General features: G+C 34.8%; 1 long non-coding RNA gene across 1 annotated transcript; it reads right to left on the bottom strand.

The window, feature by feature from the left end:
- Positions 1-6,357: 6,357 nt before the first annotated feature.
- LOC111882740 (uncharacterized) lies at positions 6,358-7,525 on the bottom strand. The gene is made up of 3 exons (XR_002847225.2): positions 7,406-7,525; positions 6,943-7,011; positions 6,358-6,558 (listed from the first exon to the last, which is right to left on the bottom strand). It is a non-coding gene; the product is annotated as an uncharacterized LOC111882740 (long non-coding RNA).
- Positions 7,526-11,379: the final 3,854 nt, after the last annotated feature.

The following is an 11,379-nucleotide window of genomic DNA, read 5'->3' as shown; positions in this document are numbered from 1 at the left end:
GCTCCACAAGGCAATGGGAACTCATCTTGATATGAGCACTGCGTATCACCCACAAACGGACGGTCAGAGCGAACGAACCATCCAGACGCTCGAGGACATGCTTCGTGCATGTGTGATAGACTTTGGAAAGTCTTGGGATACCCACCTACCGTTGATCGAGTTTTCATATAACAATAGTTACCATTCGAGCATCAAGGTGGCTCCTTTCGAAGCACTGTACGGGCGTAAATGTAGATCACTGTTGTGTTGGGCGGAAGTAGGTGACACCCAGCTAGCAAAAACACATACGTCAAACAGGGCATTAACGGGACCGGAAATCATTCGCGAGACCACAGAAAAGATTGTCCAGATCAAAGCTCGATTACAAGCATCGCGTGACCGACAAAAGAGCTACGCTGATAAACGGCGAAAGCCCTTAGAATTCCAGGTCGGTGATCGAGTATTGTTGAAGGTCTCACCCTGGAAAGGGGTTATACGTTTCGGAAAACGGGGAAAGCTGAACCCGCGATACATTGGACCTTTCAAAATCGTTGCCCGAATAGGCCCGGTAGCCTACAGACTACAACTACCCGCGGAGCTAAACAGTGTACACCCCGTGTTCCATGTCTCAAACCAAAAGAAGTGCCTATCAGACGAAACCCTTGTCATTCCGCTCGACGAAATCGAAATCAATGAGAATCTCCTGTTCGTCGAAGAACCAGTCGAAATCATGGACAGGGAGGTGAAGCGCACTAAACAGAGCCGCATCCCGATCGTGAAAGTACGGTGGAATGCAAAGCGTGGGCCAGAATTCACTTGCGAACGCGAAGACCAAATGAAGCAAAAGTACCCTCACCTATTCTAACATTCTCAAATCTAGCTTTCAAAGAGAATTTCGGGACGAAATTCCCTCTAACGGGGGGATGATGTCACAACTGGAAATTTTGTGTCATGTAATCTATACATTCAAGCTATTGTGAATCAAAAACTTCAATCAAATACATCATACAAGTGCTACAAATAATCATCAAACAATTGGAAACCCTAGAAGTTCTTGTTTAAGTCCATTTTGGACTAGGACTCCCATATTGGATCCACATGGACCAATAAGCTTCCAATTAGATTATCATGAGCTTAGAACCCTAATTGGGCTCTAATTGGACCCACACTAATCTATTTCAACATTTTGGGCCATGTTGGGCCTAGAATGAAATGAATTAAAAACTTTGCTCCATGAATAACCTAACTAGCCCAACAAAAATGTAAAAATCCTACCACATTCTTTTAGGTATAAAACACACCCTAACTAACACTAATATTGGGCTTGGGAGCAAAAAGCCCAAAAATTTCCTTTTCCTTCCATGTTTTCGGCCCACATCAAGCCCAAGAGGAGGGTTTGACTTTCCCATGCCACCTCATTATTGTCCATAGGATTTCCATGCAAGATATTCCCTTTTCCCATGCAAGTATCACTTCAAAGATCACCTCACTCCTTCCTCTCTCTCCCTCTCGGCCGAAACACACACACACATTCACAAATCTCTCAAATTCTCTCTAGATCACTCAAGAACACTCCCTTCTCCCCTCTCCAAAAATCTCGAAAATTAGGAGGCATTCAAGAGGAAATCTCCACAAAATTCTTCATCTAAGGTAAGAGTTGCTTGAATCTATGAACTAAATTCTTTGTTTTATCAAAATCCTTTCCTAATCTATGCAAAAATCGTGATCTTGCACCCTAGAACCATCTCAAACTCGAGATCTACCAAGGAAGGGAGCTAAGGCCAAAAACACTTCATTTTCCTTCCATTTTCTTTGCAAAACCGAGCCCCCACACCCAAGGTGAGCTTCATACCCCCTATTTTCTGTTTTTATGAGTTTTGTGGGGGGGGGGGGGAATACAAGTGAAAGTGTAGATTTATATGTGTTTATATGCCTTGTATGATTTCCATGCTTATATGTATGCTTTTATGTGTTTTAATGTTGGATCTAGCCATAAAACTCCTCAAAACCGAGATATAACTTATGTTATATGATTTTAGCATGAAATGTATTTCTACATACAAAGTGTTTCAAGAAAAATAGCTAAGTGGTTTAGTAACAATTTTCTTTAAGCTAAAAACACAAATTTTGGGCCAAAAATGTGAAAAATACAAAATTAAGGGCCCAAATTGACATTTCACGAATTCTGATGGATGAAGTGTGTCAAAACAGTTTCCATAAAACAATTTCTGGAATTATACTCAATTAGAGGATTAAAAACATAATTTTCAAGCTTAATGGGCTAAAAATGAAAATTTCGGCCCAATGAGGCCCATTATGCGAATTTTCCTGTTTTGGAGGGCCAAAACTGTGATTTTCTGTAAAACAGTGGACCATAAGTGATCCAAGTCCTTTTCAAAGGTTTAAAATGCTTTTTAAATTTAAAAAGGACCAAAGTTGCAAAAATTTTACAATTTGGGCCAAAATTGTCAAAATTGTGAAAAGAAGGGCTATAACCGAGAAAAACTGAAATTTCAGGGACTTAAGCTGTTTTCTATGAAAAATATGCTGGAAAATATTTATTTCAATAATTTTTGGTGTTAAAATGTCAAGAAAATTGATTTAAGGACCAAACCGGAAAGTATTTTAAATAAAGGGTTGAAAAAGTAAATTTTACAAACAAGGAGGGGCTGAAAACAGAAAATTTCCAAGACTAATTCAATACATACAATTTGACCAAGTAATGGTGCTACGACTACCGACAAAATACAATACATTACAACACCCAAAGTCGTTGTTAAACGAATTGGTTCGGTCTCGAACCAATAAAAATCCGAAACTACTAACACGACGATACTATGATACTACAATACTACGATTCATGCAAATAACGATTCGGAATTCATTATACATGCGAATGTGCACAGACGTCTACGCACTATCTTTGGGCCCCACAAGTGTAAAATCTTGTTCGTTGAGCCTAGCTAGCCCGACGACCTGATCTTAAGGCCCAAAGACTTCATCTTACGAAGTGTTGGGTTTTACCAATCCGACACGACGTAACCGGACTTTCAATGGCTTGTAGACTACTGGTCCCCAAGGGTCCTTTAGTGTCTCTAGTAGAGTCTGCCTTTTTGCGAGGCGGGTCTGGGACCCCTCGTACCTTTTTATCCCCAACCGGCTAATGGAGTCGTCGAGGCCTTCGTGTCCTCCTTCTCTTCGGATGTGGGACTACACGTAGTCAGGACGGTTGGATAACGTGATTAGTACGGACGACGCCTACGGGATCGTTAGTATTGCTATAGACTAGTCGTTTGTGTAACGCGTGTTTGTAGCAGATAATCATGCTCAAAAATAATCCAATGTCGTCTGGTAATGATAACTTCATGTGTTGCAATGGTTTCAAAGTAATTTCATGGAATTCAAAGAATTAGGAAAACATCGGGTTTTCCTAGGGTTTTCAATACATACAATTTCAGAATACATACGATTTCAATAAACAATATTTTACAAGTGTAGAAAACAAACAAGCATACTTATGGATCTTCACACCTTTTTGACTATACTATTTTCAGAAAATATCGGATTTTCTGGTGGTTTTCAAACGATACGAAACATTGTTTTCAAATACAACTTATGAACTCACCAACATTTCATATGTTGACGTTTTTCAAAATACTTGTATTCTCAGGGAACCAGTGAATCAAAGGAAATCTTATTCAGTGATGGCTTGCAGTTTATTTATGTACGAATCGAACAATTTATTGTGGAATGTAATGTTTAAACAATGTATTTCATGTAAACTCTACTGGTTGTACAATATTAATGCATGGTGACGAATGTTGTTATGTTTCATATATATTCAATGTTATGGTATTCAATTGAGTCACGACAGCCCCCGGACGTTTCTGCCGTCTGGTTCGGGGGTGTGACAGGTTGGTATCAGAGCTTTGTTTATAGTGAACTAGCATGTCGAACCACACATTGATATGCAACTATAAACCAAAAAGAGGGACTAACAGAACTCTGAACAAAACAAGTAAATAAAACACGCTTGCTTGCATTAGGAATAAGAGCCTAACGCCGAATCAAACACAATAATGCTGGTATCTCGGTCAATTCGAGACTGTTCTTAGTGATACCAAGTAGTGAATGTAGCCTGATCAACTACATTCTCTCCAAAGTAAAACTAACACACGTCTTGATGAGATCGGGATAGCTAGGGAACCTAAAACTATACCCTTTATCATCAACAAGAGAACGTTTGCTTGGTCTGTACAATCCTTGGTTGTAAAATTGACAGTGTCGCCTATTAGGGTTTACAGATCTCCGACCTTATCCATTTTACTTCCTTAAGCAGTGTTCTATTGTCTTCCTGTTGTTGAGCCACCTATTGTGTCAACAACTTCATCATGGATAAGAGTTCCTTATTAGAGACCGAGGCTGGAGGATCTTGGGACCCTAGGGATCCTGGAACAACTGGAGGGGTATTCTCCTTCGGTATATTAGGAGTGTTTCTTTGACGAGAGAGTCGCTTGGAGGGGTGGAAGACTTTTTGAATGAATAGAAGGAACAGAGGAAGAAGAAAGGGTCGGATGTGTAGACATGATTTTCGAGGATTACAAACACCACGACCCCATGGTGGGCACAAAATTGTTTTACTAAAAAAATCAATCAAGTATTATTCAACCAAATTGCATGAGCGACTGTGATGTTCTTAGTTGAAGTAAGTATTGAATTGAGAACAAAATCGCACAAGTGGTTTACAAGGAAAGCCTTTGATCCATTTTACGATCTCCAACACAAAACATTGGGAGTTGATAAAAATCACCTTCCTTGTTTAATTATATTGATTGAAATGTGAGTTACAGAAATGGAGGTAAGTATACGAGTAATCTTTTGCAGTGAATCTAGTTGTTTGTAGTGTGCATAGTACATGTTTATTTATAGTCTAGTCTAAGTAACTAGAGGTCCGATATTTCCGAAATCCTCTTGAATAAGTATCAACATGTTGGTTTAACTTGGTATTTCCGGGCCTTAAGCCTGATGAAATCATTTTTTCGTTGAGAATGAGTTTTATATTGACCATTTCTGCACATGTGAGAAATAAACAAGAAACATATTTGTTAAATTTTGTTAAGAAATAATAATAATAATAACAATAATAATAATAATAATAATAATAATAAGGATCCTGACATATGTTTCATGATCTCCAAATATCATTGAGATCTCGGGATCCTGGATAGGATTGAGGATCTTGGCTCTAACACTCTTGTTAATCATGTTAACTCTAACAAAATACTTACAAATATGAAATTGTGGGAAATCCGTATCTTAATTACTAATCTGATTAGTATCCTATAAATGTTTACGTAATTATTTTCTGCATTCTTCTAAATTGGAGAGTAGTAGGCTGGCACACCTATCCCTTATATAGTATAAAAAATGATTGGTTCATTCTTTTCAGCCATAAGCATTTGTAAAATTTCATCCATGATAGTCCTTAATAAAAATACAAATTACTCATTAGTTAGACCATAATCAATTTACTTCATTTATATTTAAGAGTCCATTACTTCATTTGTAGTGAATATAATCAAGAGCCCAAAACCTGATTTAAAACCTGGATGCAAAAGAGAAGTTATGTGCTCAAGGAAAGGAAGCCACTGATATTGATTCAACTGAGGTCACCAATAGCTTTGTTTTTGAAACATTTTTGCAGCCCAGAATAAGGATATCTGTCTCCCTTCTCGATCTTTCCTTTGTATCTCACTCTCTTTTCCATCAGCACAAAATTTGTGGTCAAATATGCGGAAACAAATAGGAAACCCTAGGTCGTTTGTACTCCCTCGTCGCTACAGCTGGAACTTAACCAAGAGAGTCACCGGAGATATAAACCTTACCAAAAAACGACCAAACCCATCAAAGCTTCTTATATGGCGTTGGAGATCATCCATGGATAACGAAAAAAATCAATGACCACTCGGTTGAAAATGAATTTATCGAAGCTTTTCGACTAAATAAGCTCATAAAAAATCAACGATCCGACCGGAGAGGACACCGGTCATCGAAAGTGATAGGGGTGAACCGAAATTGATAACACACCTAGATACACTCACATACACACACTCGACAGGCCCTAGTCTCTCTCTCTCTCTCTCTCTCTCTCTCTCTCTCTCTCTCTCTCTCTCTCTCTCTCTCTCTCTCTCTCTCTCTCTCTCTCATATCCCAAACCTTAATGCCTTAAAATGCTAGTATATAAATGGCTAAAATGGGCAGGGATCATTTCTCATTCAAGGAAATCTTGATTCAACTGTTCAAAAACAAGAAAGATGCTGGAATTAAGTGCAGCAAAATAGATTTTTTCTCAAATTTTATAAGCAAAATACACCCAAATTTTTAGAAATATGATTCATCAAACCACCGTGATTAGTTAACTATCTACAGACAAAAGGAAATACATACAAACACATTAAAACTACACCAAGATCTATCTGGTGTCTTGACACATGAAGTTTTATACAAAAGATAATAATTATATATAAACTGACTCCTAATTTTCAATTATTCCGTTTCCCTTGCCTTGGTTTACGTTTCCTGTTATCCACAATCACATTCACAAAATAAGAATATACTTCATGAGTAATTTAACCATACGTTATCACATCATAATACATCGTTATCATATAATCATATTCGTCATTTTTAACTTAATGTTCTCCAAAATAATGCCAACATATAACTCATTAGGAGGCTTGCATATTATATGAAAATTTTCATAATACTCATATATAGCTACAACAACACATGCACCCTTCTCTTGGCATACTTTTAACTTACCAGACTTATACCCATTATAAGTCATGCTAAAATACTCATTTTGTTATATTCATGTAACGACATATAGGAACGTAAATATAGATATATAGCTCTAAACAATACAACACAATACATAGTGTGAGTTAAAGTTAAACTACTCACCTTGATTAGGTTGATAATATCTTTTTCCAATTCTACGAGATCTCGTTCCAAGTTTTGTTTCACCCAAACCTAGTCAATAATACAACTCTTACATGTTATGACGCGTTCATAATCAATAACACTACAACATAGCTCCACAATACTCAATTATGTGTAGCAAAATATCAAATACTCAATTTATTCATGTACTTAGAATTGATCATCTTTATATCTTTAATAGACACATTATGAACTCAATTCGGCAAAATCACGAACTTCAATTTCTAGGGTCAGAAATTCATCCCCAATCACACAAAATTAATTCTTGTTATTACTCTACACACTTAGAATCAAGTAATTACCACTTCTATTTTCTACTACTCATCAAAATTTTAATATAGAATTCAATTGTTATGATTAGGGTTATTAAACGCTAAACTCGTATTTGCCTTAATTCATAAATTGGTTAGCATAAAAAACTTACGCTTGATTCTAGAAGTAGTAAACAATACTTTGCTTGCTCCTTCTTAATCTCTCCTTCTTTCTTCTTAAAAATCATATCGAAATCCCCTTTTCTTAGACTTTCTCCGCTCTGAAAAAAGAATGTGTATAAAATGAGGGATAAAAGAACTCCCGTTTCTTTTTATCTTATTTTTTTTTTTTTTTGCTAAAGAGCATTGCCACGTCGCCGCAGCACCAGCTCCCCACGTCATCGTTTTCCCATTTTTTATGACATTTTTGTTCCGTCACTAAAAGATTCGTCACAAAAGAATATAACATCCTAGCTACTTTCAACCACGTCGTGGTCAGTCTAATCTTCACCACTTCGTGGTGCTTCAAAGTACATTGCCCTCACTATTCATTTTATGTCAACCAAATTAGTGCTTTAGTACCACATCATGGCACTACTCTTACCACGTTGTGGTTACTGTACTCATTCACTATCATATTTTTTTTTTATTTTAAACTTGTCTGCCATATCCCATTCCTTATTACGTTAGGTCATTTAAAATTAGAACTTATTAATTTGGTTACACTCCCAAGTTAGGTTATTTCTCAATTATGACATGAGGAAATCTATCAAACTCATAATTACGCAACATGACCAAAATACACTTTCTGGCCTAAAACTTTTATAATAACATTTCTTAACTTTTAAACACACACTTGTATATTTTACACTATTGCTACATTATGGATTATAATTTTCTCAAAATTAAACAAATGTTACATTAAGGTTGTGTGGTTTATAGGGGAAAGAAACAAACCATAATTGGAATGTTGGCAGAAATGGTTCCTAGGATTTTGGCAGGCAAGCATAATAAAAGCCTAGGCCTTATTTCTCTTGCAAAATTGATTTCCAAAAATTGCATAACACCCCTTGGACGTATAAATTTCTATTATTATTATTATTATTATTATTATTATTATTATTATTATTATTATCACTTTAACCCCTTTACATATGTATATTGCCTTTTATTTAAATAGTTACTTGCCAAACCTAAAAATTTAGTGTTTAGTAATTTAATTACTTGTTATTATTTTCCAAGCCCATTTCAAATTTATTAAACGGAAACGATTACACAAACTATGAAAAGTTTAAACAGTTCAAGATCTGATTTCATGCCATTCTTGGTAAACCAAAAGAAGAAATATGGTTTTCAAATAAGATTATCAAAATTCTTAATATCACCAACGATGTATATTTGAAGGGATTTTGCCTAACAATCAGAATAAAATTATGAGGGGAGATAATGAAGTTTATGATTTCATCATTGTTGATTTTCTATTAGTGAATGTAAATGACTTTTTGAGCTTGTGTTGGTTTTTTTTTTGAAGAAATCAAAATGTCTACAATATTGGATATCTGTATATGAGAGGATTCATGGAGTATTACTTTTCTTAGATTGCGGAAGTCTTTGGAAAGACAGTCGAGAATCCTTGTATTGTATTGAAGGATATAAAGAAGTATAAAATTTGGTGAAATTGTCAAAGATCCATGGGGGATTGTATATCTTGGAAGGAAGATGAAGGGAATTCAAAAGTGATTATTTTTTTATATCGATTGCTATGAAATATTTCAATCCACTCATATTCAAAATCTGTTGATTCAGACATTTTTTTGCAGCCTTATTTCGAATCCAGACAAGAGGAGATTTGAGAATTGCTCTCATGGTGATTGGAAGTTTAGAAGGCTCTGCTCAATATTACACACACACACACACACACACACACACACACACACACACATATATATATATATATATATATATATATATATATATATATATATATATATATATATATATATATATACACCCTTAAGGGTATATAAGCTTAAGTACCCAAACTTACCATAATACGTTGTTTTGTATCATATAATACATTCTAATTGTCTAATGTTCTTATAATTTAACTTCTAACTTGATTTACTTCCAAGATTTTTATAAATTACACATTTATCTTTCTCTTACATAATATTCATTTTCATCTACAATATATATAGCCTAATAAGTGTTCGGCAAAAAGATGTGATGTAAGAGAAAGATTATACGGAAATTTCGAATATCTTGAAAGTAAATCAACTTAAGATTGAAGTTTATGAATATTATAATGAATATATCAAACAAAACGACGTATTATGGTGTGTTCGGGTACCTAAGCCTATATACCCTTAAGGGTATATTCACTTTTCCCATATATATATATATATATATATATATATATATATATATATATATATATATAGATGACTTCGAAGATGGATGAATCTTCACAAATGAGGAGAATGTTGGCTAATAGTTTTTATTGTGAGGTGTCAGTAGATGATAATATCCAAAGTTGGAACATCCAAAGTGAATGAGACTATTTGAAATGATGTCTCTACTAAAGTATATGCTAAATTATGCTTATTAATCTCTTCTGTCTGTTTCACGTGGTATAGATAGCTTATGGCATATGTTAGTCTAAGATATTTGTTATGCTTAACTGTTTTAGTCCACATGTTATTTTATATTTAGATGTACGTACACCTTGTGTCTATATATAAGGTGTTAGTCTTCATGAGAGGTTACAAGAGTTATTTGTATGCTCACAACATGCTAGCTACACTAGTACAAAACGGCCTACGACACATTTATTAAAAGTGTGGCCAAATGTCAATAAAAAATCCAGTGACTGCTTTTGGATACATTTAAATTAGTTTCTATGGCCATTGTAAAAATAATCAAACCTTTAACCACACTTAATGATACCAAATGTGACAATTATTAGCCACACTCGAATGTTGTGACCAGATATCACCATCAGCTTGGAATACTGATAAGCATTATGATACATTTTTTATATGAGACAATAGATAAATATGCAGTGACATGAGACAAGTTTATATGTTTCTATATCATGGTGTCGTTTTAGACATATGAAAGTCAATGTAGCTAAAAGTTGATACATATGATCACATTAAATATTTGTGTGTCCATAAGTGGTGTTTACTAGTGGCTTAGTAAAAGCAAGAAAACAAGTTACTTTGAGTGGTATATGGTTATGTGTCTTTTATTATGTGTGTCACAATATGATGAATTCACTTTAAAAAACAAATATTGTGAGTGTAAGTAGCATTTGGTTATGGTTACAATTATTATGTGTGTCTATAAGTAAATCTAGGCATAAAAGACATATAATGTCTACATAAAATGAAAATATGTTGCTGTAAGTAATTACTAGTGACTTATTAATATATTTTGTGCTTTATTTTTTTATTTTTTTTGGGAGACAGAGACCCCCTCACAACTTTTATAATGCAAAAAGAAAATGATTGAAAATGATGAAGAGGGCTAAAAGGGGTCATGGGAGTAATTATGTATTCCGATAAATAATAATAATAATAATAATAATAATAATAATAATAATAATAACAATAATAATAATAATAATAATTAGTAATTAATAAAATAAATTAGATTATTTTGATTAAATGTATACTTGCATGTCTAGGGTGCAAATTGCTATTTTGAGAAACCACTTTAGTTAAATTAAGTTGAACTTAGGGTAGATTTTGTCATTATGACTAATCACAGGGACAAGAATTGACAAGTTTTGGAACTTCATTGTCTTCTTCTGTTTACCATCCCAGGAGCACAACATGTCGTTTTCCCCCATTTCCCCTCTCTTGGACATGTAAGGACTCTACCCGAAAGGCATTCAACTCAACCAAAATTATCGATATAAATATCCTAGCATTAGAGACTTTGGGTTTATGGTGAGAAAGAGAGAGAGAGAGAGAGAGAGAGAGAGAGAGAGAGAGAGAGAGACGCTGGAATCTATCAAGAGTGGGTGTGTGTGTGTGTGTGTGTGAAAATAGTGTTCATCAGCATTGTCACTTAAGCAAGCAGGAACTGATGGATGGTTCAGGTCGACTCCTTCCCAACAACTGAAGAAAAACCTCGAATATGG

This window comes from Lactuca sativa, chromosome 9 (genome assembly GCF_002870075.4).
Source record: "Lactuca sativa cultivar Salinas chromosome 9, Lsat_Salinas_v11, whole genome shotgun sequence".
Classification (NCBI taxonomy): domain Eukaryota; kingdom Viridiplantae; phylum Streptophyta; class Magnoliopsida; order Asterales; family Asteraceae; genus Lactuca; species Lactuca sativa.
Note: the sequence above shows the minus strand (reverse complement) of the source record. Positions and strands in the feature narration are given on the sequence as shown.